The sequence below is a fragment of the Pelodiscus sinensis genome, chromosome 3 (genome assembly GCF_049634645.1).
Source record: "Pelodiscus sinensis isolate JC-2024 chromosome 3, ASM4963464v1, whole genome shotgun sequence".
Classification (NCBI taxonomy): domain Eukaryota; kingdom Metazoa; phylum Chordata; order Testudines; family Trionychidae; genus Pelodiscus; species Pelodiscus sinensis.
Window position 1 is genome coordinate 29582388 of NC_134713.1, and position 23985 is coordinate 29606372.

General features: G+C 42.1%; 1 long non-coding RNA gene across 1 annotated transcript in view; it reads right to left on the bottom strand.

Moving 5' to 3' along the window:
- Window positions 1-570: 570 nt before the first annotated feature.
- The window catches only part of LOC142827779 (uncharacterized), a 93424-nt gene continuing 70009 nt past the window's right edge, over window positions 571-23985 (bottom strand). Inside the window, exons 2-4 of the long non-coding RNA XR_012902531.1 lie at window positions 8626-8811; window positions 5405-5521; window positions 571-4037 (exon numbers count right to left, since the gene is read on the bottom strand). This is a non-coding gene — a long non-coding RNA (uncharacterized LOC142827779). The remainder of the gene's footprint in view (window positions 4038-5404; window positions 5522-8625; window positions 8812-23985) is intronic.

Below are 23985 nucleotides of genomic sequence, written 5' to 3' on the forward strand. Positions count from 1 at the left end.
GCTACGAGTGCAGGGCACACCACCCCGCCCAGGACAGCCTCCCATACCTGGGCCAGCAGGATGACCCACCACATGCTAGGCAGGTCCGCTGTCAGGAGCGCTGGGTGGAGGAAGACCTGCAGCTGTGGCGGGAGGGCTTGCAGGAGCTGCTTGCCCAGGGCTGTGCCATACGGGATCACCTGCAGACCCTGGTGCACAGATTGGTGCCTGCTGCCACTCCAGCCCCTGTGGCTGCCCCAGCTATCACTCTTCCTCCCACTCCTGCTCCTCTTCCCACTTTTTCCTCCCCTCCCACCTCCTGCTCTACCTGCCATACCTGCTCCCCCCCCGGGGACACTGACGGCCCCGCACATGCAGTGTTGCGAGACAGGAGGGCCAGCAAGACCCCCAACCCTGAGCTTCTCCTCCCCCTTCCTCCCCTTGCTTCCCTCTTCCAGGTCCCTCCTCCCAGGTGCCCCCTCCCCTCTCCCACTCTCTCTCTTCCCCTCTCCCGCCTTCTTTCCCAAGTCTCACCAGGGTTTCATTCCCCTCCCCCACAGTTTTGTGAAATAAACACAGTTTGCATTTATGAAAATACATTTATTTTATTTGACATTAGGAAGGGGGGGCTAGGGAGGGGTAAGTGGCAGGATGTGAGGGAGGAATGAGGCACAAATGCCTGGTGGGGCAGACCAGGGAGGCTCTGAATGCTCCTCAGGGAGGACTCTCTCCTACAGGGCTTCCTGGATACTGTCAGCCCCCAGATGGATGTCCTGGATGGTAGCCTGCAGCAGCTGCAGCCAGGCTAATGGCAACGCGTCCATGAAATGCCCCAGAGTGCCCAGGTCTATGTTGCAGAGTGCTATAGTGTCTCAAAGGAGGGCAACCAAAACACTCCGAGACACAAATGCTTTGCTGTCCCGCAGCAAGGCAGGCAAGCAAGCAAGGACACCTGAGAACCAGCTGGCCGGTGTGTGTGTGTGTCCCTTTAAGCCCAAGCCTCAGATAGCCTCGGGCAACAGCCACACACAGACACTCCTGACCTGATGCCCTGCCTGACCTGGTTCCGGCCAGCCTTAAATCCGATTCAGTGTCCACTCTACGTAGACGCGGTAGTTCGAATTAGCAAAATGCTAATTCGAACCGAATTTTGTGTGTAGACACGTTAATCTGAATTATCTTAATTCGGATTAACTAACTCGAATTAAGATAACTCAAATTAATGCTGTCATGTAGACATACCCATCATTATTTATTATTTAGCAGACTCTAGAGGCCTCGACTGAAGTCAAGGCCCCAGTGTCTAAAAACAGAGCAAGAACTATCCCTGTTCTGAAATACTTAGTATCTAGATGGAAGGGGAAACAGACTCTCAAAGAAACGAAGTGATCTCTTCAAGATCACACGTCAGATCAGTCTCCTGAGTCCTGTCCTGTGACCTATCCCAGGGACTACACTCGACTTGGTTATATGGTGTTACCCATGTCAACTAATTTGAGAGCTGCTGACAGAAGGATTAGTTTGATCCTTCTGATGCATGTGGTACACAGGACCTCCAGCAGAAATTGGATTTACTGAGAAGAATGTAGGCTTAGAGAGATAAAGACTCTACCTGACAGCTCTTTGAAGATCTCCAGGGGATGAAGCAGCTACCTGGCACCACTGTGAACACCCAATCAAAAAATCATGGGACTGCCAGACTTGTTTTATTATTGCCTAGAAATCTACCAGGGACAAATCAAAAGGAACATGCTTTATTGCTTCTCCTGAAGGTAGTGCTTCTCTGACAGTGCACTTGCTTCACAATATTGCATCCTGCTGCTTGTATTTGATGAGAGTCCAATTTGGCTCTGAGATCAGTAAGCGAAACCTATGGTTGCAGGCATAGGACTCCTACCATCAGAGTAATCCTGGCATGAGGATCTGATACCAGATTATAGGATGAACCTCTCAAATCCGGAACTCTGTGGTCTGGCAACATCCGTAGTCTAGAAGGAAGTACCATGGATGTTGCTGGACAAGAGAGTCATGTAGGCAAGAAGCATGAGTCAGTTGGGAACCCCGCAGGTGCTGGGGAGCCTCAGCTGGGCTGGCAGGGGCTGGTGCTGCTGTGGGTGGAGAGTCCAGCCCGGGGCTTCCCCTGGCTAGGGAGCCCCTGCATGGCTGAAAAGAATCCCCAGTCCTGGCTGGGAAACCAGGCAGTGGCTGAGCCAGCAGTGGGTGAGTGGAGTTCTCCGCTGGGAATCCTGGTGGAAGCAGGGCCAGTGGCTGGCAGGGGGATTCCCAGGGAGACTGAGGCCAGAGGGATCCCCAGGCTAACCCAGAACCCCAGTGGCAGTGGGAATCCCTGGCCCAGCCAGGAACCCCAGCAGAGAGAGGCTGGTGGGGGTTGAGTGGGAATCCCAGCTCTCCGAGTCTGATCCTGGGAGCCCCAGCAGGGGGCCAGCAGTGGGGAGGGAAGGCCAGGCTCCAGGGACACCCACAGCCCAGAGAAAAATCTTGACCTCCCCATGTCCAGCAAACTGTGGTTTGCTACCACACAAGTCCCCAGGATGCCAGACCAAGGAGGTCCAACCTGTAGAAGTGTTTGATACAAACCTTATGCAGGTGGGGGGAACTGATTCATCATATAGAAGAATCAGGCCTGTAACCATTTCCAAGGGGAAGACATTATCTTCAGGAACTCAATATTCTCTAATGGGTACAAAACTTTTACCACAGTTTAACTGTGGCACCCTGTGTGACTGTAAGTACCTAGGGAGCTAATAATTCCTCTCTATCTTAACTTCGTCCAGCTTTTTGTCTGTTAATCCCTAGGTAACATAACCACATTCATCGTGGAGATTTTCACTGGGCAGAAGACATGCAAAGGTTAGTGCTACACCACAGTGGGACAGGAACAGAACAGATTGCCACTTGCTTGATGATAGCTTGGTATGGGAACAAGATGGACACTGTGAGTGAGAGATAGACACTAAGGAGTAGTTGTGTCCAATTGGTCTGTAACCTGGTGTATCTTTTTGAAGCTGTAAGCACCTGTCTGACTATGCTCACACATAGTTGCCAGTATGTGAGTTACTCCCAGCTTTATCTGTGTGAGTTGTAGCCTACCAGACTCACATTGGCTTTTTTTATTGTAGTGTGACCTCCAAGAAATCCCAGTCCCAGCTTTTGCCCTCAAAATGTATATCTTCTACTACCCAGTCTACACTCTAGCTTAGATACAACAATAAAACAAGTTCATTAACTACAAAGATACTGATTTCAAGTGAGCATAAGTAATGAGGCAGAAAAGTTAGAATTGGTTACAGGAAAAATAAAAATAAGAGACTTGTGTCTCACTTAAGAAATTTGGGGAAATCCAAAGCAAACACTCTGACTATGTGTTTTAGCAATTTTACTGGCTGAATTTATTCAGTTAGGATCCTCTCCCCATCCAATCTGATATCTTTTATTCTTCAGCTATTGTGAATGCTGTGGCCAGAGAGGAAGGTAAGAATCCTTTTTGAGGGTCTGGCCTTCCATTTTGTAGTCTTCTCCCTTCTTTGAGCAACATCACTCACAGAGAACATGATGACAATCAGAATGTGTGGATGAGAACTTAATGTAGTTTCTTTTCTAAGAAGTAGATTGTTTTTAACTCATCACCAAGTAACTGATTTGGCCATTCCCTAGACTTGGAATATTTCTTAGAAACACCATACAAAAGAATCTTATAACATTACATGCAATATTAGCACACATATATTATCAGGACAATATTGACCTGCAAAATATGAATTTTCAAATGATACCTCACAAAGCATAGTTTATACAAAGATCATTATAACAGTGTGAAAGCGGTAAATGCAAGTGTACATCCTATCACAGATATTTGCAGTGAGACAGAGTGGTGAACGAAAGAACAGTCCATGCAGAAAAATGTCAGGCCTCTTCAATGAGTTGTCTCTTTTGTGGCCAGAAGTCCCACTGGCAACACAGAGGAGGAGCTTGTTCAGAACATAAAAATGACCACACTGGGTCAGACCAATTGTCCATCCATCCTAGTATCCTGTCTTCTGACAGTGGCCGGGTGCCGCCAGAGGGAATGAACAGAACAGGTAATCATCAAGTGATCCCTCCCCCATCACCCATTCCCAGCTTCTGACAAACAGAGGCTAGAGATATCATTCCTACCCATCCTTGCTAATAGCCACTGATGGACCTATCCTCCATGAATTTATCTAGCTCTTTTTTGAGTCCTGTTAAAGTCCAAGTCTTCACAACATCCTCTGGCAAGGAGTTCTACAGGTTGACTGTGCATTACATGAAGAAGTACTTCCTTTTATTTGTTTTAAACCTGCAACCTATTATTCAGCTGCAGTTGGATATAGGGGGAACATGTGGCAGCCTTAAGACTGTTAACAGAAGCTTGTCAGCTCCCTATAGTATTAAATCAGTCAATCATCCTTCCAAAACTCAAGAGACTCCACAGACCTGGGCTGCATGCATTGCAAAGTGTGTAGGGGGACCACAAACAACCCATGGCTTTTACATGTGGTCCCAGTAACCAACATTCAGCCCTAGTGCTCCTTTTGAAGGCTAACTCTGAAATTAATAATGCTGGAAACATAAATGAAGAGTGGGGAAAAGTACTGATATTGGGCTCTGTAGAGTCCAAAAACTATTTCTGTCAGTGGATCTATGAGCAGTTCCAACAGTGATCTGCATTTGACATCTGTAACGTAACTAATTTTTCAAATGTCCTGGAACATATCAGTTGTACACATATCCCTCTCTGTGCACCTGCACAGGATATGGGCACAAATCAAGGACAGGAATTCTTTCTCTTCCCTGAATACGCAGGTGTGGGCAATGACAAATGTCAGCTCTACATTTCCAGAAGTATTTCATGATGCACACATATTCAGACAGTCTGCCCTCTGCCAGATGTCTGAAATAATTTCCTTGCTGACAGAGGCATGGTAAGTACATTTAGTGCGCAGAGCTGATGGAGGATTACTCTATAGCCCTCTCAAAAATGTATAAACCATTTATTCTTTTATATCTTACAAAATGTGGCCATGAACCAGCTTGTACTGGATGGTGAGGATGGGACTTCTATTGAACCTAAATATGATGGAGGGAAAAGATATACATTTCACTTCTGAGATGTCAGATGCATAATGAACAGAAAGACAATGATTAGTGACTCAGAACTGTGCAGGTGAGTTCTCTTCAGTTGTTTATGGCACAGTGTAAACATGAACTTTACTCACTCACCAAAGTAAAGTGAGCACCATGGTGAGGCTACATTGGGTTAAAAAAAACAAATAGATTCCCACAAAACACCCTAAAACATAGGCCAACAAAGGTGAGCCATGGCAAATTAGCAATTATAAGACACACTCAAACAGACAAAAGGACACTCTTGTATTATTCTCACCTGATTCCATGTAATTGCTTTTAAGATTTGGCGTTTTGCTTTGGTCTAATCCCTCAAAACAGAAACATTAACCTATGTTGCTTGCTGACTAAGCAATCTCATGTGCACATGAGAGCCCTGAACGAGAGATGTAAAAATAGATGTATTTTATATTATAAATCAAAGTATGGTTAGATATAATTTTGAACAATTGGTGAATATTTCTCATTGCATTTGTATTTTTGTTAATCACAGAATCATAGCTAGTCCCATGCCCTCATGACAGGACCAAGCACCCCCTAGCTCATCTCCAGATGGAGATTCCACAAACTCCCTGGGCAAGTTTTTCCAGTGTTTAACTACCCTGACAGTTAGGAATTTTTCCTAATGTCCAACCTAAACCTCCCTTGTTGCAATTTAAGCCCATTGCTTCTTGTCCTATCATCAGAGGCCAAAGAGAACAATTTTTGTCTCTCCTCCTTGTAACTTGTAACTCCCTTTTAGATACTTGAAAACAGCTTTCATGTCCCCTTTCAGTCTTCCCTCATAGATCATGTTTTCTAGATCTCTAATAATAAATATGTCAAAATGTAAGTATAGGAATGGAAATGGCCCCTTTAAAAATAAGATGGACTGGATATTACAAGAGGGCTATGAGCAGAATGTGTTGTGTTGGAGAGATCTGCCTGAATGACTACAGCTCCAAATTAGGGAAAACCCAGCCTATAAGAAGCTCCCTAAAATGATCAGGACATTAGCAATACTTCAGGACAGCAAAGCACCATCATTCAGGATATAAAGACAGCAAAATGGTGATGTGATGCCAATGTCTTAACCCAGGGTTTTCCCACAAAACGTTTTTCATGCAGGTGGTGATAACTGCACCTGTGCTAAGGATGGGTTTGCTCCCAAAGAGTGGGGAGGGAGGATTCTGGAATGTATGCCTGTTTCCCATTATGACAAAAACATTGTCTTAGAACCATAGGCAAGCTAAAAGACTACACTTGGCTGAGCTTTCTGACTGCCCGTTTTAAGAAAAGATTTTACTTTGATCCTGAGATATATCCAGAGCTATTCATGTTTAGTCCCCTGTTTGCCTGTATGATTTGAACTGGAGGATGAAGGTGAAGACCCCAATGAAAACGTGATTGTAGCAAAGGCAGGAACACATATACTAGCTTTAAGTTAGCTAGTGTGGGTAACAATGATTGTGAGGACACAGCAACACTGACTTTAATATGAGCCAGATGCCCCAGTGTAAGACCAGGAGGGATTCTGTTTACATAGTGGTGTTGCTGGCCTGCAATGGGATGCTTGCCACAATATCTTCATTCCTATTGTTTCCTTTACAGGTCGTACCTCCGAAAACCAGCATTCTCTGGTTTGGTAACATCCATGATCTGGTAGGACCATGGATACTCATGGACCAGAGAGCCTAGAAGCCTAAGGGCAGGAGGGACAGCTGGAGCTAGGGAAATCAGGGGTCACCAGCTCAGTTGGAGGCAGGATGGTGTCAGAGCCCCACGCAGCCCACAACAGCACAGGACAGGGCCAGAGTCCCCTAGCAGCCTGCGAGGGCATGGGGCCAGAGCCCTTCAATAGTCCCTGGGAACGTGGAGCTCGGACGGGAGCCCCACAGCAGCATGGGTCAGGATTCTCCTGGAAATCTCCAGGAGTGCAGGGCCAGAGCCTTGAAGCAACTCCTCAGAGCATGGGGCCAGGTCAGAGCCCCACAGAAGCTCATGTTGGCAGGGGGCAGAAGCCCCGCAGCAGCCTCCAGAAGAGCAGGGCCATAGCCCTGGGGCATCCCTCTAGAGTATGGGGCTGTGACTGGAGCCTTGCAGCAGCCCCTGGGAACATGGGGACAGGCTGGAGCTCCGTGGCAGCCCACAGCAAGTGGGGCCGGAGCAGGAGTCAAGCCTGTGACACCCAGGGAGCTGCCAGCAGCTTAGGCAAGCATTCCAACCAAGTTGTGGGGGAAGGCGAGGCAAGGTGCCTGCTGGGCCAGCCTGCCAGTAACAGGCAATGAACTTGGTGGCTGGTAGCAGGAGACTTGCCCCAGTCTGGCAAATCTCATGGTGCCAGACCAGGGAGATCTACCTTGTATTAGCTTTATTACCGATTCTCAAACTGTGGGTGAGGACCCCAAATGTCTCGCAACCCTGTGTTAAGGGAGCTGCGAGGGATAGCATTACACATGCCCAAACCCCACTGCCTGGAGTCAAAGTTGAAGCTCAAACCCTGCTGCCTGGGATCAAAGCCCAAGCCTGCCCATCCAGGACTGAACTAAAATCTGAGACCTCCTTCCTAGGGCCAAAGCTCAAGGGCTTCATTTCTGGGTGGTGGGGCTCAGGCAACAATACACTCTCCCCCTCTTCACCTAGGGCTGAAAGCCCTTAGACTTCAGATTTGGGGCCCCTCCCCAACCCGGACAATGGGTCTCATACAGCCTCAGGTTTCAGTCCCTATATGGGGTCTTGTAGTAATTTTTGTTGTCAGAACAGGGCATGGCACAATGAAGTTTGAGAACCCTGGGCTAGACCAAATCTAGCATAGGTATGCCTACCCAAGTTGTGATCACACTTTCTTTTGTGGTGTAGATGTACCCACATTGGAGCCTCCCTCAGAAATATTTTTGAAAATAGTTGCCCCATTCTAACAGCAAGAATGGGTTCTTCAGAACCATATGGAGCCTTGAAGTGGTAACTTATCTCTAGAAGCAATTGTTTTGTTGCAGCTAGACAGAAGGTAATTGCTATCTGAGGCAGGAGATCATCCTCATTTTGCTTTTCAGTTTGGCATGGTTCCAAGGGGCTCTAAGCAGCCCCTCCATCACTTCACTGTAAGCAAGGTCCCATATTCTGTAGCTTTCCATCCCATTTATAGCTCTCTACAGATATATAGGCATCATGCTACAGCTCAAACTATGTAGCTGGAAAAGATAATTGGTAAATCAAATAGCAGCGTAAATCATTCCCTCAACTCTGATTCCAGTAAGTACGTTAACTTGAAATATTTTATTCTCCTTTTTACTCCATAGTTTCATATATCCCAGCATCACCCTCACTACATCACTACCTTCTCCTCAGCAGAGGAGCTGCCTCCCTGCCTGTAGCTTTAATTTCCTTGTGTAGTATTCCCTCCACCACATGACTGAAAAACTGCCTTCTTTTTCTTCCTTTTCCTACGTAACCATTTTGTGGTTTTCTCTTCTGTAAGCTCTGTTAAGGGACCATGCTCACCTTAGACTTTTGGACATCATCACATGCAGGGCTGTTAGTCCCTCAGCATATGGAATTCCTTTTCAGGATCTCCTGAAAGGATACTTTCTGGATGAAATGGATCTCTGGCCCTGAATGATCAAAGCTGTAGGTTGCTTTTATTTCTTCACCCTTTCATTAAGCTCCCAAGAGGATGTGTCAGCAGACCTTTTTAGAGACAGAAAAAAAATCAATATCCTATTAAACTAATAACACTTAGCAGTATTATCTACAAATGAATGCAAGCACAGACAAGTGACCAGTTTTTTACTAAGGTTCTGTGCCCAACAATCTTCCACGTTTCCTAACTTTAAAATATGTGTGCATAATACAATGAAGGACTGTGGTTACTTTCTTTACTGATAATTATTGTGATTAAGTTATGGCACTTCACTAACTGCTTTCTGAATTATAAAGGCTATCATTCAAGTCCATTTCCTGATTTTCTGGTATAGGACTTTGGTTACTCTCTATTCTTTTACATTGGTATTCTCAAGAATTTCCTGTAAAGGACATGCAATTTTTTTGTTTTGTTTTTGTTTGTTTGTTTGTTTGTTTTACAAAGCCAAAATCTGGCACCAAATTTGACCTAACAACATAGCATTACTAAATTAGTTTTCCTACACAGAATCCACCTCTTCCATTAACCAAAAGATGATTGCAGTTCTGGTCAGATCTAGCTTGATCTGCATGTGCTAAACTCATCATATTAGCCACATGAAGTCATTGTGTATTTGGCACTGCACAATTATTAATCACCCTGATCCCAAACTAGGGCTTATTAGGTTGTACTTTCATAAATTGCAATAGGAACAGTTCCTGGAAGGAATTTCTTAACTGTTAGCTGAGCTCTGATATACTTTATTGAACATACATCTATTATTTTTTAAGTCTTTATAGTTCCTTGGATGCACTGTATTTATTTTTATTTATTTGTTTATATGCTTATTTGTTTATTTATTACATCTAAAGGCCTCCATCATGTGTTTTTCTTACTGCCTCAGAGAGACTGGACTGGCCTCCACATGACACACGTATTTTTTCTTTTGTAGAAGATATACGAGTGCAGTTTTTTAGTCCTCAAAAGTTTGGCTTCAGGCCATAGCAGCTATTTCTTCAGGGCTATAAGGACAGGTCTACTGTCCCCTCTTTGGTATCAGTGTTTCCCATCTGCAGAGGGGTAACAAATGGCTGGGGCTTTCTGTTTGCCTTTTCATTGGAGGAGAAATCACTGGTACAAAATCTGGGGACACCGTAAGTGTACCTTTTTTTTTACATGACACCAGTTCTGAAATGAGATGGTCAAACAACATGCAGACAATCCTTTCTCCCAGGAATCTCCACCCAATTCCAGTGCCAGATTCTCAGGAAGAAATTCTTGTCTCAAGAATGCACTCTAATCAGAGACCAAGTGAGAGACATCCTCCTGCACCATTGCTCCTGAAAGCTGTCTCTGCACAAGATTTGTCATAATCCAAAGCTAACAACACAAGGACATCTCTTCCCAAGAGTCATAATATGCTTGCATGCTAAGAAAGACAAGATTATGTATTACAGCACCACCTGGTGGTTCCTGTTATATTTTTGAAAGTATATTGTGTTATTTAATATATTTCAACATTGCATCTTACTGTAAACAATTAGGTCCTCCATCTTTTGTGTTTTATGTATAATTATAGCCACCCAGTGAAAACTGCAAATAAAAACTGATATATTTTCAAGATCTACATTTACTGTTCTTTTGGCTTTTTTCAGTAGCTTATCATCTTGGTACACAAAATTCACCTGCAGATAAAAATACACCACGGCTCATATAATGGCATTTAAAAATCTTGCCAAAAGAAAGTGGCCCCAGATCGCCAAACCAGTGGAGGAGTACTCAGTGGAAGCCTAGGGAAGTGAGGGTCAGGTGAATAGGGGACAAAGGTGACTTTAAAATAATCAAATGTTCTTATTAACTACCTTGTATATTTTCATCCAGGGTGTGGCACATAATACAATATAGTTCTCATGGGCAACCTTCTGCTGACCTTAGTTAGGTAGCAAAAATCTATGTTCATGCTCCTAGATTCATAGATTACCAAATTAGAAGGCCTAACTGGGATCATGTAGTCTGACCTCATGTATAACATTGGTGAAAGGACTTAGAAAAAATAATGTCTAGAGCACATATTTTCGGAAAATACCCACTCTTGATGTAAGAATTGTCATTGTTGGAGACTCCATCATAATCATTGGTAAATTGTTTCAATGGTTAGTTACTATAAAGAAATTATGCCTCATTTCAAGTCTGATTTTGTCTAGCTTCCACTTCCAGATGATGTAATATGTCATGCTTTTCTCTGCTAGATTGAAGAGCCTATCATTAAATCTTTGTTCCCCATGCAGAAAGTTATAGACTATATAATCAAGTCATCCCTTAGTCTTGTCTTTGTTAAGATAAATAAACTGTGCTCTTTGTCCCTGGGGGTATGTCTACACTAGCCCCATAGTTCAAACTAGAAAGGCTAATGTAGGCATTCAAAATTGCAAATGAAGCCCGGGATTTAAATATCCCGGGCTTTATTTGCATGTTCCCATCGGGTCACCATTTTGAAATTCCACTAGCCCAAAGTAACTGCCTGCGGCTACAAACGGCAGTGAAACTATACTTCGAACTAAGTCCTTAGTTTGAATTAACTGTTAATCCTCCTGGAATGAGGTGTAACAGTTAATTCGAACTAAGGACTTAGTTCGAATTACCGTTTCACTGCCGCATGTAGCTGCGGGCAGTTACTTCGGGCTAGTGGAATTTTAAAATGGCGACCAGACGGGAACATGCAAATAAAGCCTGGGATATTTAAATCCCGGGCTTCATTTACAATTTCGAATGCCTACATTAGCCTCCCTAGTTTGAACTAGGGGGCTAGTGTAGACATACCCTATAAGGCATATTTTCTAATTGTTTAATAATTTTCGTGACTCTTTCTGAACCCTCTACAATTTATGAACATCCTTCCTGAATTGAGGACACCGAAACTGGACGTGGTGTTCCAGCAGCAGTTGCACAGTACCAAATACAGAGGGAAAATAAAATTTCGTTTCCTACTTGATATTCCCTGTTTATGCCTATTCAGATTGCATTAATGCTTTTTGGCCACAGAATTACAATTGGAGCTTATGTTCAACTGATAATCCACCATGACTCCCAAATCTTTTTTAAAATCATGCTTTCTTAGGATAGAGTCCCAAATTTTGTAAGTACATTCTTTGCTTTTAGGTATATACATTTATATTTATAAACATTATGAGGCATGTTTTTTGTTTTGGCCCAGTTTACCAAGCAATCCAGATTATCCTGAATCACTGATAATGATTTTATGTTTTCATCCACATCAGTGAAAAAAAGTTAAATAGACTAGAGCCAAGAACTTGTCCCTTCAAGCACTTATAGACAATGTATCTTCTTGATGACAATTCCCTATTTATGGTTACATTTTGAGACCTATAAATTAGCCAGTTTTGAATCCATTTACTATGCCATGCTAATTTTATACTATATGGGGGGAGGTTAATCAAAATGTCATGTGGTACTAAATCAAATGTCTTACTGAAGTCTGCATATATTATTTCAATTCTATTGCCTTTATCAACCAAATTTGTAATCTTACCAAAAAAGATATCTAGTTATTGTAAGCAGATCTCTTTTCCTAAACCCATATTGATTTGCCTTAATTACATTATCCTCCTTTAATTCTTTATTAATCAAGACCTGCATCAGCTACTCCATTATCTTGCCCAGAATTGATATAGGACTGATAGGTCTATAGCTATTTAGATGTAACAGGGTAGACTAGCTTTGGAGGTATTCTATTGGAGGCCTCATGACCCTGCCTTTCACCACTAAAAAGAGCAATGGACAGGTCCTCCAAGCTGCTTGGAACAACTATGTGGGATAAAATGAATAAGAAGGGCTGCAGAGATTAGCCAATCAAGACCCAGTAGGCTCATATAAAAAGAACTGCAGGGCCAGAATGAGTTCAGTCTGCTTTCAAGGAGCGGGGAAACAAGAGATGCTCCTGGATGGCTACCGGAGCTGATAAGCTGGACAGAGCAGCTGCTAGCAGGGCTGTCTGCGGGAGCTGAAAGGGTTTAAGCAGGTATTTACTGGAAGACTACGTCTACACTGGCATGATTTTCCGGAAATGCTTTTAACGGAAAAGTTTTTCGTTAAAAGCATTTTCGGAAAAGTGCATCTAGATTGGCAGGACGCTTTTCCGCAAAAGCACTTTTTGCGGAAAAGCGTCCGTGGCCAATCCAAATGCGCTTTTCCGCAAAAAAGCCCCGATTGCCATTTTTGCGATCGGGGCTTTTTTGCGGAAAACAAATCTCTGCTGTCTACACTGGCCCTTTTGCGCAAAAGTTTTTTGGAAAAAGACTTTTGCCCTAACGGGAGCAGCATAGTATTTCCGCAAAAACACTGACAATCTTACATGAGATCATCAGTGCTTTTGCGGAAATTCAAATGGCCAGCGTAGATAGCTGGCAAGTTTTTCCGGAAAAGCACCTGCTTTTCCAAAAAAAGTGGCCAGTCTAGACACGGCCGAAGTGACTCAGGCCTCATCTATACTTACCATGCTGGAGACTGATCTTCTGGTGTTTGATTTAGCAGATCTAGTAAAGAACTGCTAAATAGAATGCTGAGGTGCCTCCCCCCCCACTCCCAGTGGCACCGGTACTCCTTGAAGTCGTGAGGAGTAAGGGTAGCCAATGGGGGCGTTCGTTCCCATCAGCCCCACACTGTGAAGATGGTGCCAAGCTTGGCTAAAGGCAGGTCAACTCCAGCTACATTATTTATGTAGCTGGAGTTGTATATCTTAAGTCTACCTTCCAGGTCTAGTGTAGACCTGGCCTCAGAGTGGACTGTGGTTAGCGAACTGAGTCCAAGAGAGTTTTCTCAGCAGAAAGGCTGGGGTCACTGTGGGCTTAAGTAGAGGCAAGGAGTTCCCAGGGAAGAAACCTCAGTGAGCTGCTGAATTCCAGAATGGGAACCTTGCAACTTAGCTGGATCAAACAAGGATGCTATGATGGGCCCTGTTGAACTGTTTAGATTGTATATCCCAGGTGGGGATTGTTTGGCTAGTAGATAGGGAGGGTGACTTGGCCCAGAGACCAGCCTGACAAGTGCAGTGCTCAGCATGTGGCACCACAAGCAAATGAGAAAATGAGAAAAGCTGCACACACACACACACACACACGCACGCACGCACGCACTTGACCAGTGAGCACTCACAAGAGGTGAGTGCAACCCACTCTACTAGGTGAATCTGATTATCCTTTTACAAAAATTTGGAATTGAAAGAGTATTATCTTCATTATCTGATAAGAGTATATCACCTAGATTTTCTTCAAACAGAAATATTTATTGAACATTTTTGCCCTTTCTGCATTATTTTTAATACTTCTATTGTTTCCATCTAGTAATGGACTAATACCATTGCTAGGATTCTTTTTGTTTGTATTGTAGTTAAAAATGCCTCTTTATTTTCCTTAAATCTGCTGGCCATCGATTTCTCCTTTTGTTTCTTGCCTTCCCTTTACAGTTTACACAATTTCTTATTTTTTGTTTAAATTCATTACTTTCAGCTGCCCCATTCTTCCCGTGTTTATAACATCTATCTATTTATTTCCCCTGTAAACCAGGTGGGTTTTTTTTAACTAGCACATCCTTCTCAATTGTGAGTTTGTAGCTTTTGAGGCATCTAGTAAGGTCTAATTAAATTATTCCCAATTATCATTCACAGTTTTCTGATTAAATTCTTCCTCTCAGATAAGGCCTTTGACAGCATTAATCATACTGCACTTATTATTGTATTTTGTAGGAAATGAATGGTTCATTTTATTTATGAGCTTAGTGTATTGTGATGGGCATTAACTTCTTGTCAGCAAAATCTGTCATCATTCGAAGTCACAGAATTCCAACCTTCTTTTTCCTCTTTAATATCTACATGAAACGATTAAGAGAGATGAGATGGGGACTTATGCCACAAAACAATATCATTGCTAAGGATAACCCAATGCCAAGAAGAGATCAACAGTGGGAGGAGGGGTGTCTGGCCAGTAAACACTGGAGAGGAAAATCACTTTGAATAATTTGCTAGTTATTTTAACTCACAATCCCAGCACTTATGGTCAACTTCAAGATTTCAGCTGTTCTTCAAAGGTAGCTGTAAGTAGAATTGAGCAGATTGCCATAATCTAATCTGGATGAGAAGACGAGGATAGCTGTGGTGAAGTACACATAGGCTACGTCTAGACTGCTTTCCTCTTCTGAAAGAGGAAAGGCAGATGAAGCGCAGATTAGCATATTTTCATACTTCATTCGCATATCTTCTTCTGATCCTTTTCCCTGTAAACCTCATTTTTTGTGGAAGAAGGGTTCTTTCAAAAAAGTTTTTTTTTGTGTTAAAACTCCCGTCTAGACTGCTTTTTTTTAAAAAACACTCTTCTGAAAAAAGGATCAGAAGAGGATATGCAAGTGAAGTATGAGAATATGCTAATCTGTGCTTCATTTGAATTTCCTCTTTCCTCATTTGCATTTCCTCTTTCGGAAGAGGAAAGCAGTCTAGATGCAGCCATACTGTTGACTGACATAAAGCTTTCTTCAGAGGGTTGAGAAAGTGGCATCCACTACTTTCCCAGCCTTTTTTGACCTAGTGAATGAAACTAGCACTGAAGATCAAACTAGAGTCCCCTGCATGGCAATGCAAAACACCACCATTAAGCCAATCATAAGTCCCTTTCTGAAGCCCAAGCTTCAGTTGTTTTCTGTGAAATACAAGTTTTCACCACTGTGTTTCTGGGAATAGTGAAATCTATATGAGAAACATTTTGCCAGCTATATTTAGGTTTCTTGTGAAACTTCATCATGCATAGCCTGTGTGATTCATATTGTATGGAAGTAATAGAGTAAAACACCACGCATGCTTTATGTAATCATATCCCTTGAAAATATAGAGTAAACAGCAAGTGTTATGACCAGTGTTAAGTTTCACCAAAAGCATGATTCATCTGTATGCAGGTGATCTAGTCAAAACTACTATTGTTTCAGTAAATACTCTAGTAAAACATGTAATAAAGTATAAAACATGGCTCATTATTCATTTATTGCAGACATTTTTCATATAGAAAAGCGAATGAAAGATTATGAGAGTGGTTTAGCCATTAGTGTTGATTCATGACAAATTAGATTTTTAATCCTGGTATAAGACTATTATTATTAAAGTAAAACATTCTTCTCAAGTAAAATACTGCTTTGTCCAACTCCAAATTAGGTCCTGTACATACCAAATGACCAAGTTTGTACACCACTGTTTTAACAGGCACTCTTGGCACCATCCGCTTTTTTTGGAGTAGTGGGTTATTGTAGTTTGATTGGAATGGAAGAAAAATATATCATCTACAGTACTGTGATCTACTGCATGATATTTTGAATACAGTAGAAGTGTTGTGTAATGATACCAGGCAGTCCTGTCATAAAATGCCTCTCAGCTGCTGGGCCTTGAGTGTATCAATTTCCTCTATGGAAACAAAGGGAAACTATATAACTGAAATATGTTAAAACTCTCTTTCCCACCATATACTGTTTGGCTACGTCTAGACTACATCCCTTTTTCGTAAAAGGGATGTAATTTAGACGTATCGCAAGTGCTAATGAAGTGGGGATTTAAATCTCCCCTGCTTCTTTAGCATAAAAATGGCTGCCGCTTTTTTTCCGCATGGACCTTTGTCGGAAAAATGCACCAGTCTAGATGCTGATCTTGCGGAAAATAAAGCCTTTTTCAAAAGATCCCTTATCCCTCTATTTATGCAATAAGGGATAAGGGATCTTTCGGAAAAGGCTTTATTTTCTGCAAGATCAGCGTCTAGACTGGCGCTTTTTTCCGACAAAGGTCCGTGCGGAAAAAAAGCGGTAGCCATTTTTATGCTAATGAAGAGAGGGAGATTTAAATCCCCGCTTCATTATCAATTGCGATACGTCTAATTTACATCCCTTTTACGAAAAAGGGATGTAGTCTAGACGTAGCCTTTGAGTTCAACATCAGCTGTTTATAGGATGGATATCAGCAGTTGGCCTTATCATCCTTGCTATCATCATCTGAACTGCTGAGAAAATTCTGTAGTTGGTCACTATTTTATATTTTAAACCAGGGGAAGGGAACTTCTTGCACACCTGCTACAGGCGATTCATTAGAGTTAGCCACTGGCAGGCTGCAAGGCAGTTTACCTGAGTGTCTGCAGGCATGGAGTTCTGCAGCATCCAGTGGCTTCTGTATGCTATTCCTGGCCAATGGGAGCTGCAGGAAGTGATGATGTTCACCTGCACCACTTTCTGCAACTCCTATTGGCTAGGAATGGTGAACTGGGAACTGTAGGGTTCCATGCCTGTGAATGCTCAGGTAAACAAACCATTTGGTGGCCCATTGACAGCTAATCATGATGAACTGTGTGCAGGCCATGAGGTTTCCCACTCCTGTTTTTACACAGAAGATTTATTTTATTTGGTACAGCAGCTTACTTTACATGAGATGGACAAACCAGTTCAGATAAAGTAAGAAAGGTACCAAACTCAGCTCAATTGCCAGTTCAGATCCAGTTCTGACATCTGTTGATCATAAGCTTTAATAAAATCCAGCATGACTATCTTTGCAAGATACTGTAACCATGGGACTCCAAAGCATTTAATTAAATTCATCATAAATCTCTATCACCAACATTAAACCATGTTGCAACAGCAGTAGGGGACTGAGAGTGGTTTTCCACTGAGTGTGGACAAAGGTACATTTTATTCCCTCTAGCTTCTTTAACATATACATAGAATTTATTACAAGACAAACCTTGAAAGGTTTTGACAAAATGGAAGATGGATTCTCCATTAGTGAACACCTTTTAACTGATCTTAGATATCCTGATGACGTGATACTCTTTGGTACAACCATCAACATAATGCAACAAATTTTGGAGTATATAGAAACTGTTATTGAGGAATACAGACTTGTCCTTAATATGACAAATAAAAATACATGTACACTGGCACAACTAATAAATACAGGATGCAAGCAGATATCACAATTAATGGTCAAGCTGGAGAGGCAGTGGTCCAACGTTAATTATGTAGGATCAGACATATCCAACATACATTTCCAACGAATGAGGCTATTAAAAAAATCTGAATACTGAATTCTCTCCTCACAGACACCTGTTCTCAAAACAGTTCATTCAGCAGTGGACTGTTCAACAACTCACATCAATCCACTTCACTATTTTAAAATCTCAGAAGATCTGGATGACACAGGATATTTTGCACCATCTTGCATGTTATTATACGCCTAGGAAGATAGAAATTGCAATATTTCATCAGATGCATGATATATTTAGTACAGTATCTTGTCTTTGGCAGTGACCAGAAACAGGTACTTCAGAGGAAGATGCAAGAAACCCCACAATAGGCAGATGTAGGGTAATCTGCCCTCCATTGAATTCTCTTATTCTAACCTCTAATGGTAGAGATTGGTTTAAACCCTGATACATGAGGGATTTTCCCCATCACATCCAGTACTTTTTTTCTGTCATTCAATATTTTATAACTCTGAATATTCTTGATATTCATATAAATATGCTGCTTCCCCACTGAATCTTGTTAAGTTCTTGGCTTTAATGACATCACATCTCAATGAGTTCCACAGTTTAATTACTCATTGTGTGGAAAAAGTAGTTTCTTTTGTCAGTTTTTAATTTGCTACCTTTCAATATCATGTAGGGTGCATCTACACAGCAGGGCTTAACTCCAAGTAAGCTATACAAATTGAGCTACGTCAATTGTGCAGCTTATTTCAAAATAGCTTATTTTGAGTTTTGGTGCTGTCTACACAGCACTAATTTCTAAATAGAATGCTGTTCCTCTCACTTCCATTACTCCTCATAAAATGAGGGTTATGGGAATTGGAATAAGAAGTGCTCCAGCCTGACAGTATTTTGACATTATGCTGGCTGTGTAGATGTTTACTATCTTATTTTGAAATAACGCTAGTTATTTTGAAGTAATGTTGCAGTGTAGACATAGACCTAATGTCCTTATTCGTGAGTTATGAGGAAAGGACAAAAGCTCCATGTCTATCTACTTTATCCAGTTCATTAGTTATTATACTTTTATCATGAGCCTTATCATCTGTTTTCTTACATAAGCAATACTCGTTTTTTAAAAGTATCTTCATATGACTGTTCCATGCATGCGATTCTTGTCACTCTTCTCTGAACCTCTCTGCAATATCTTTTTTATGAGTGAGCACTAGTTCATGCAATTTCTTAGATGACACCACACCACTGTTTTATAGGACATTATATTTTACCCATATTATTCTCCACCCCAACCCTTAGAATCCTAACATCTTATTTGCTTTTTTGACTACAGCCACATATTGAGCTGAGATCTTCTTTGAACTGTCCATAGTGATGCCCAAGATATTGCTGATATTGTTCATTTAGAACCCAGTAAGGTAGTTCATTTAGAACCCAGTAAGGTATGAGTAGTTTAAATGTGCCTCCCTCCACCCCCCAACGTGCATTACCTTACATTTAGAAACATCAGACTTCATCAACCATTATTTTATCCATTCACCCCTGAAATTCCTCTCAGTAATGTCTGGATTTGAGTATCCTAATTTTGCTCATCTTTCCTGATAATAAATACATTCAGGCATACCAATCTAGTATTGAACCTTTCTGTATCTAATTGCTAATCTTTTCCATTCCTGTTCTGTTTTCTGTTCTCATCCAGATTTAATCCATGACAATACTTTGCCTCTTACAACATCTCCTCATTTTCTTTGAGTACTTTTGTATGGGACCTTCACATCAAATGCCTTTTGAAAAAATCTATGGAAATTTTGTCTACCATTTTTTGTTAGCCACTATTTTATTAACATGTCCAAGGAATTGTTAAGACTAGTGAAACATTATTTCCTTTGCAAACTCTAGGCTAGAGAGACCCTGTCATGTCATGATCTTCCTGGCATTTAATTATTTTGTTTTAAATTGTTCTTTTACCTTTTTACCAGGTATCCTGAGAGGCACAATTTGTCAAATGAGTTCTGCTATTGTTCCCAAATGCCGTCAAACCACTTCTCATGTTAGAGAGAGGGAACACACTTCACCTACAAATCATCCAGGGTATGTATACACTAGCTCGTTAATTAGAGCTAGGTAGGCAAATCAGGCAACTGGAGTTGCAAATGAAGCCCAGGATTTAAATATCCCAGGCTTTATTTTCATGTTCCCGTCTGGCCGCCATTTTTAAATCCCCCTTAGTTCAAACAAACTGCCCGCGGCTACAGAGTCCTTAGTTCGGATTAACTGTTACTCCTCGTGGAATGAGGTGTAACAGTTAATACGAACTAAGGATTTAGTTCAGATTAACTTTAAACGGCCGCGTGTAGCCGTGGGCAGTGTGTTCAAACTAAGAGGGATTTAAAAATGGCAGCCGGATGGGAACATGAAAATAAAGCCCGGGATATTTAAATCCCGGGCTTCATTTGCAACTCCGGTTGCCTGATTTGCCTACCTAGCTCGAATTAACGAGCTAGTGTAGACATACCCTCAGTGATTTAGGACATTGTGATCTAACTGGGCAGAATGGTGGAGAATTGTTGGCTCTTCCCAGCTGTAGATTCTAACTCTGTTATTTCCACATCCACTCCTTCCCCTTCCTAACCCCTCTAACCTCAGTGTTTACCTGTAAACAAATGTTGCTTAACTTTTTAGCATTAAAAGTAGGTTTTTCTATTGTATATTTTAAAAATTAGTCCCCTTGAATCATTTGAAAAGCTGGCTCCTTCTAGGTCTGTTTTTTCAGGTATCAACACTCAGCAAGCATAGGTATGAGGGCTTCCCAGCCCCTTTCACAAACATCTTTCAATAAAACAAAATGTAATTTAAAAAAAAAATCTATTGGTTTCTTTCTTCTGAATATTTGTGTGCACTTGCAGGCGCTTCATGCACCACTCCCAGCCTTGAGCCTCCTCCTTCCTCCTCCCTTTCCCCTCCAGGTTCTCAGCCCCCCTCTGCCCCAGTTACTTAGAATATAAAACACAAAATATAACGTTTTTGTTTAAATCTAAACTGGTGTCTTTACTTTTTGCACCAGGCCCGCATATACACCTGCATCGGGCAGTGCTGTCCATGGGAGCGAGTGTTGCCTCGCTCATGCAGGCATGGCCGTGTGCTATGTGTAGCACTCCTCAGTCGATGTGGGGTCATGCATGTGCCCTTGTGCCCAGCCTGCTTCCGGCAGTAGCTGGCGGGGGGAGGACATCCCTCCCAGTGGTCAGACGTGTGTGAGGCCTCCATCCTGGCTGTGAGCAGCATCCTGTGTGTGCTCTGGGGCTGGTTCCTGAGACCATGTGGTGCACACTGCTGCTGCACGTGCTTGCACATGCACCGTCAGTTTCATGCTGTCCAGGCCAAGCATGTTGAGCGAAGATCGCACCCCATCCCCTGTGCTCCCATCGCCCCCACCTTGTATGTGTGACAACCTGACTGCACGCACCTGATGATCTCTCCCCAGTGTCAGCTGATGCCTGGGAGATGTCCAAGACCTGGGGTATTGGCTCCAGGTTGAGGGTGACGACACTGCTGGTGTCCTCCTCCTCCTGCACATGATGTCCGTCATCGTCATCCTCCTCCTCCTCCAGGAGCTCCAGCCAGATGACCACGGGTGTCTCCAAGTCCACCAGTACATGTGGAAAAGGGCTTGCCCACCATCCAGTAACTGGTGGAGCTTGTAGTAGTATGGGCAGGAAAGTGTTCCTGCCCCGGAGCGAGAGCCGTGCTCCCTAGCCTGGCGTACTCTTGCTGGAGCTCCTTGACCTTCCTCTGGACTTGGTCAAGGGTTCGGGGGTAGTGTCTCCTGTGGGTCAGACCTTCAGCCATCTGGCCATAAATGTCCATGTTTTGGCACTTGGAGCTTAGATCCTTCAGGGCCTCCTCATCCCCACACATCTCCAGGAGGAACAGGATCTCTGGCCTGATCCAGGAAGGTGCCCAGCATTTGGTGCCTGTGGGTGGGTCCTGGGACCCCTGGGGCTGCTCCCTGGAAGGGCCAGGTGGATCTCAGGGGGCTTGTGGCTCTGCCATCTGTCAACAGACCTGTGGCAGTCAGAGCCATGTGGTCAAGGTCCTGCTGCAAGGATGGAGCACTTGTGCTTTTTCCTGGAGGCCTCTTTTTTCGAAAGAACTTCCTCTTCCACATCCACACATAACTTTTTCCAAAAGAGCTCTTTTGGAAAAGGAGATCTTCCTTGTAGAATGAGGTTTATCAATGTTGGAAAAATCACTGCATTCTTTCAATTTTCTTTCAAAAGAATGCAATTGCAGTGTGGACGTAAGTGAAGTTTTTTCAGAAAACAGAAATTTTTATGAAAAAACCCTGTAGTCTATGAATTAACCTTCAATATTTTTCATAAAGCAAGGAGGTGTTTTTATACTAACCAAGGAGAAGATTTAGACTCAGATTATTTTTTATTTAAAAAAATTAAAAACATTTATTTTATGTAAAACAGTGTAGACAATATTTCTTCCAGTAATACTATTTTCACCTTCAAAAGATTAACTCTTTTTTTCATTTTCTAGTGTTTTTCAAAATCATTATCTTTTAAAACAATTAATAAATAACCCTGGCAACTGAAATACATTTGTATTCCTTTTAACTCTTTGATTTGTTGAAGAATATTATTAAACAAAAGCTTATAAAGAACAACATGAAAACCCAGCAGGAACTGAAAAAGTAGCTGTTATCTAAAAGGCATTTTCCCCCTTCTTTAGCTTAAACTGCTTATACAAAACTTGTATTAATTTTGAATTATTAACATGAGAGACAAATATAATAAAATGTTTTGCTAATGCTCTATTATTCTTATGACTTCAACTGCAGCTCAAAAATGCAATTAATTCTGCAACTTGCACTCTGTGGTGGATGTCATTCAAGCTGCAGCAACTTATTGGATAGTTAAAAGGATAAAATCAAGTAGTCATTCTACTAATCCCTTTACAAGGAAACAGCTTTCTGCATAAAAAGTGGAACTTATGTGGTCATTAGCAGATGCTACATCAAGCAACCAAAAATATACACATTGAAATTCTTAAGCACAATCTATGAACACTACACAGATGGCTTCCAAGAAACTGTACCTAAATTGATTACGATAAAAATGATCTGCAGCAATTGTTTCTGTCAAAAGGGAGAGCAGAATTTGTCCCAATGTGTCTCTCTGCCCATTCATGCAGAGAACCCAGCTGCTAGGACAGATGTTGCTCTAAGCACTTTATTTTAGGGTCATTAAAATGGTTACAGGGGTTAGTCATTCATTGTTTTATAAATTGTGCTTACTAGCTGAGCTCAACAGACACTAGAAAACTTCTTTGTAGTTGATCAAAAAAAAAAGTTACATGTCAGATCCCATCTCCGTACTGTTGGTTGCAAAAATTAAAAGCAAATGGTGGCACACATTCACAGGACAGGGTGAAAAAATGTCATGTTTCTCATTTCTTTTTAAAAAGCATCTTTACTTAGCCATATTAATAATACTGGTGTCTATTCCTTCATCTATTTTGACTAGAAATACAAAACCTGCCTCAAAGGCCTTCTTGGTTTTTGTTTCACTAATCATTAAAGAATTGGGCTTTTGAACACAACACACTCCTATATGATCTTTCCTACAAAGGATTACTAGCAGGAATTGTCAGACAGCAAAGGTTTAAGATCACTTGATTAGACCAGTGCAGAATAGGTTCAGTTTACTTTCCCACTGGTTTTACAAATGCTGTTCTTTGGCAGGTTAAGTATAATCTCGGGCTTTATGAGGAAATATTCAGCTAAATCTTTTCTCTTCTGCAGATTCTGTGGTTTTCTATGGCTCATCTAGAACATAACATAAGAACATAAGAACAGCCGTACTAGGTCAGACCAAGGTCCATCTAGCCCAGTATCCTGTCTACTGACAGTGGCCAGCACCAGGTGCCCCAGAGAGGGTGGACCGAAGACAATGATCAAGCGATTTGTCTCCCGCCATCCCCCTCCAGCCTCTGACAGACAGAGGCCAAAGACACCATTTTATCCCCTGGCTAATAGCCTTTTATGAACCTAACCTCCATGAAATTATCTAGCTTCTCTTTAAACTCTATTATAGTCCTAGCCTTCACAGCCTCCTCTGGCAAGGAGTTCCACAGATTGACTACACGCTGTGTGAAGAAGAACTTTCTTTTATTAGTTTTAAACCTGCTCCCCATTCACTTCATTTGATGTCCTCT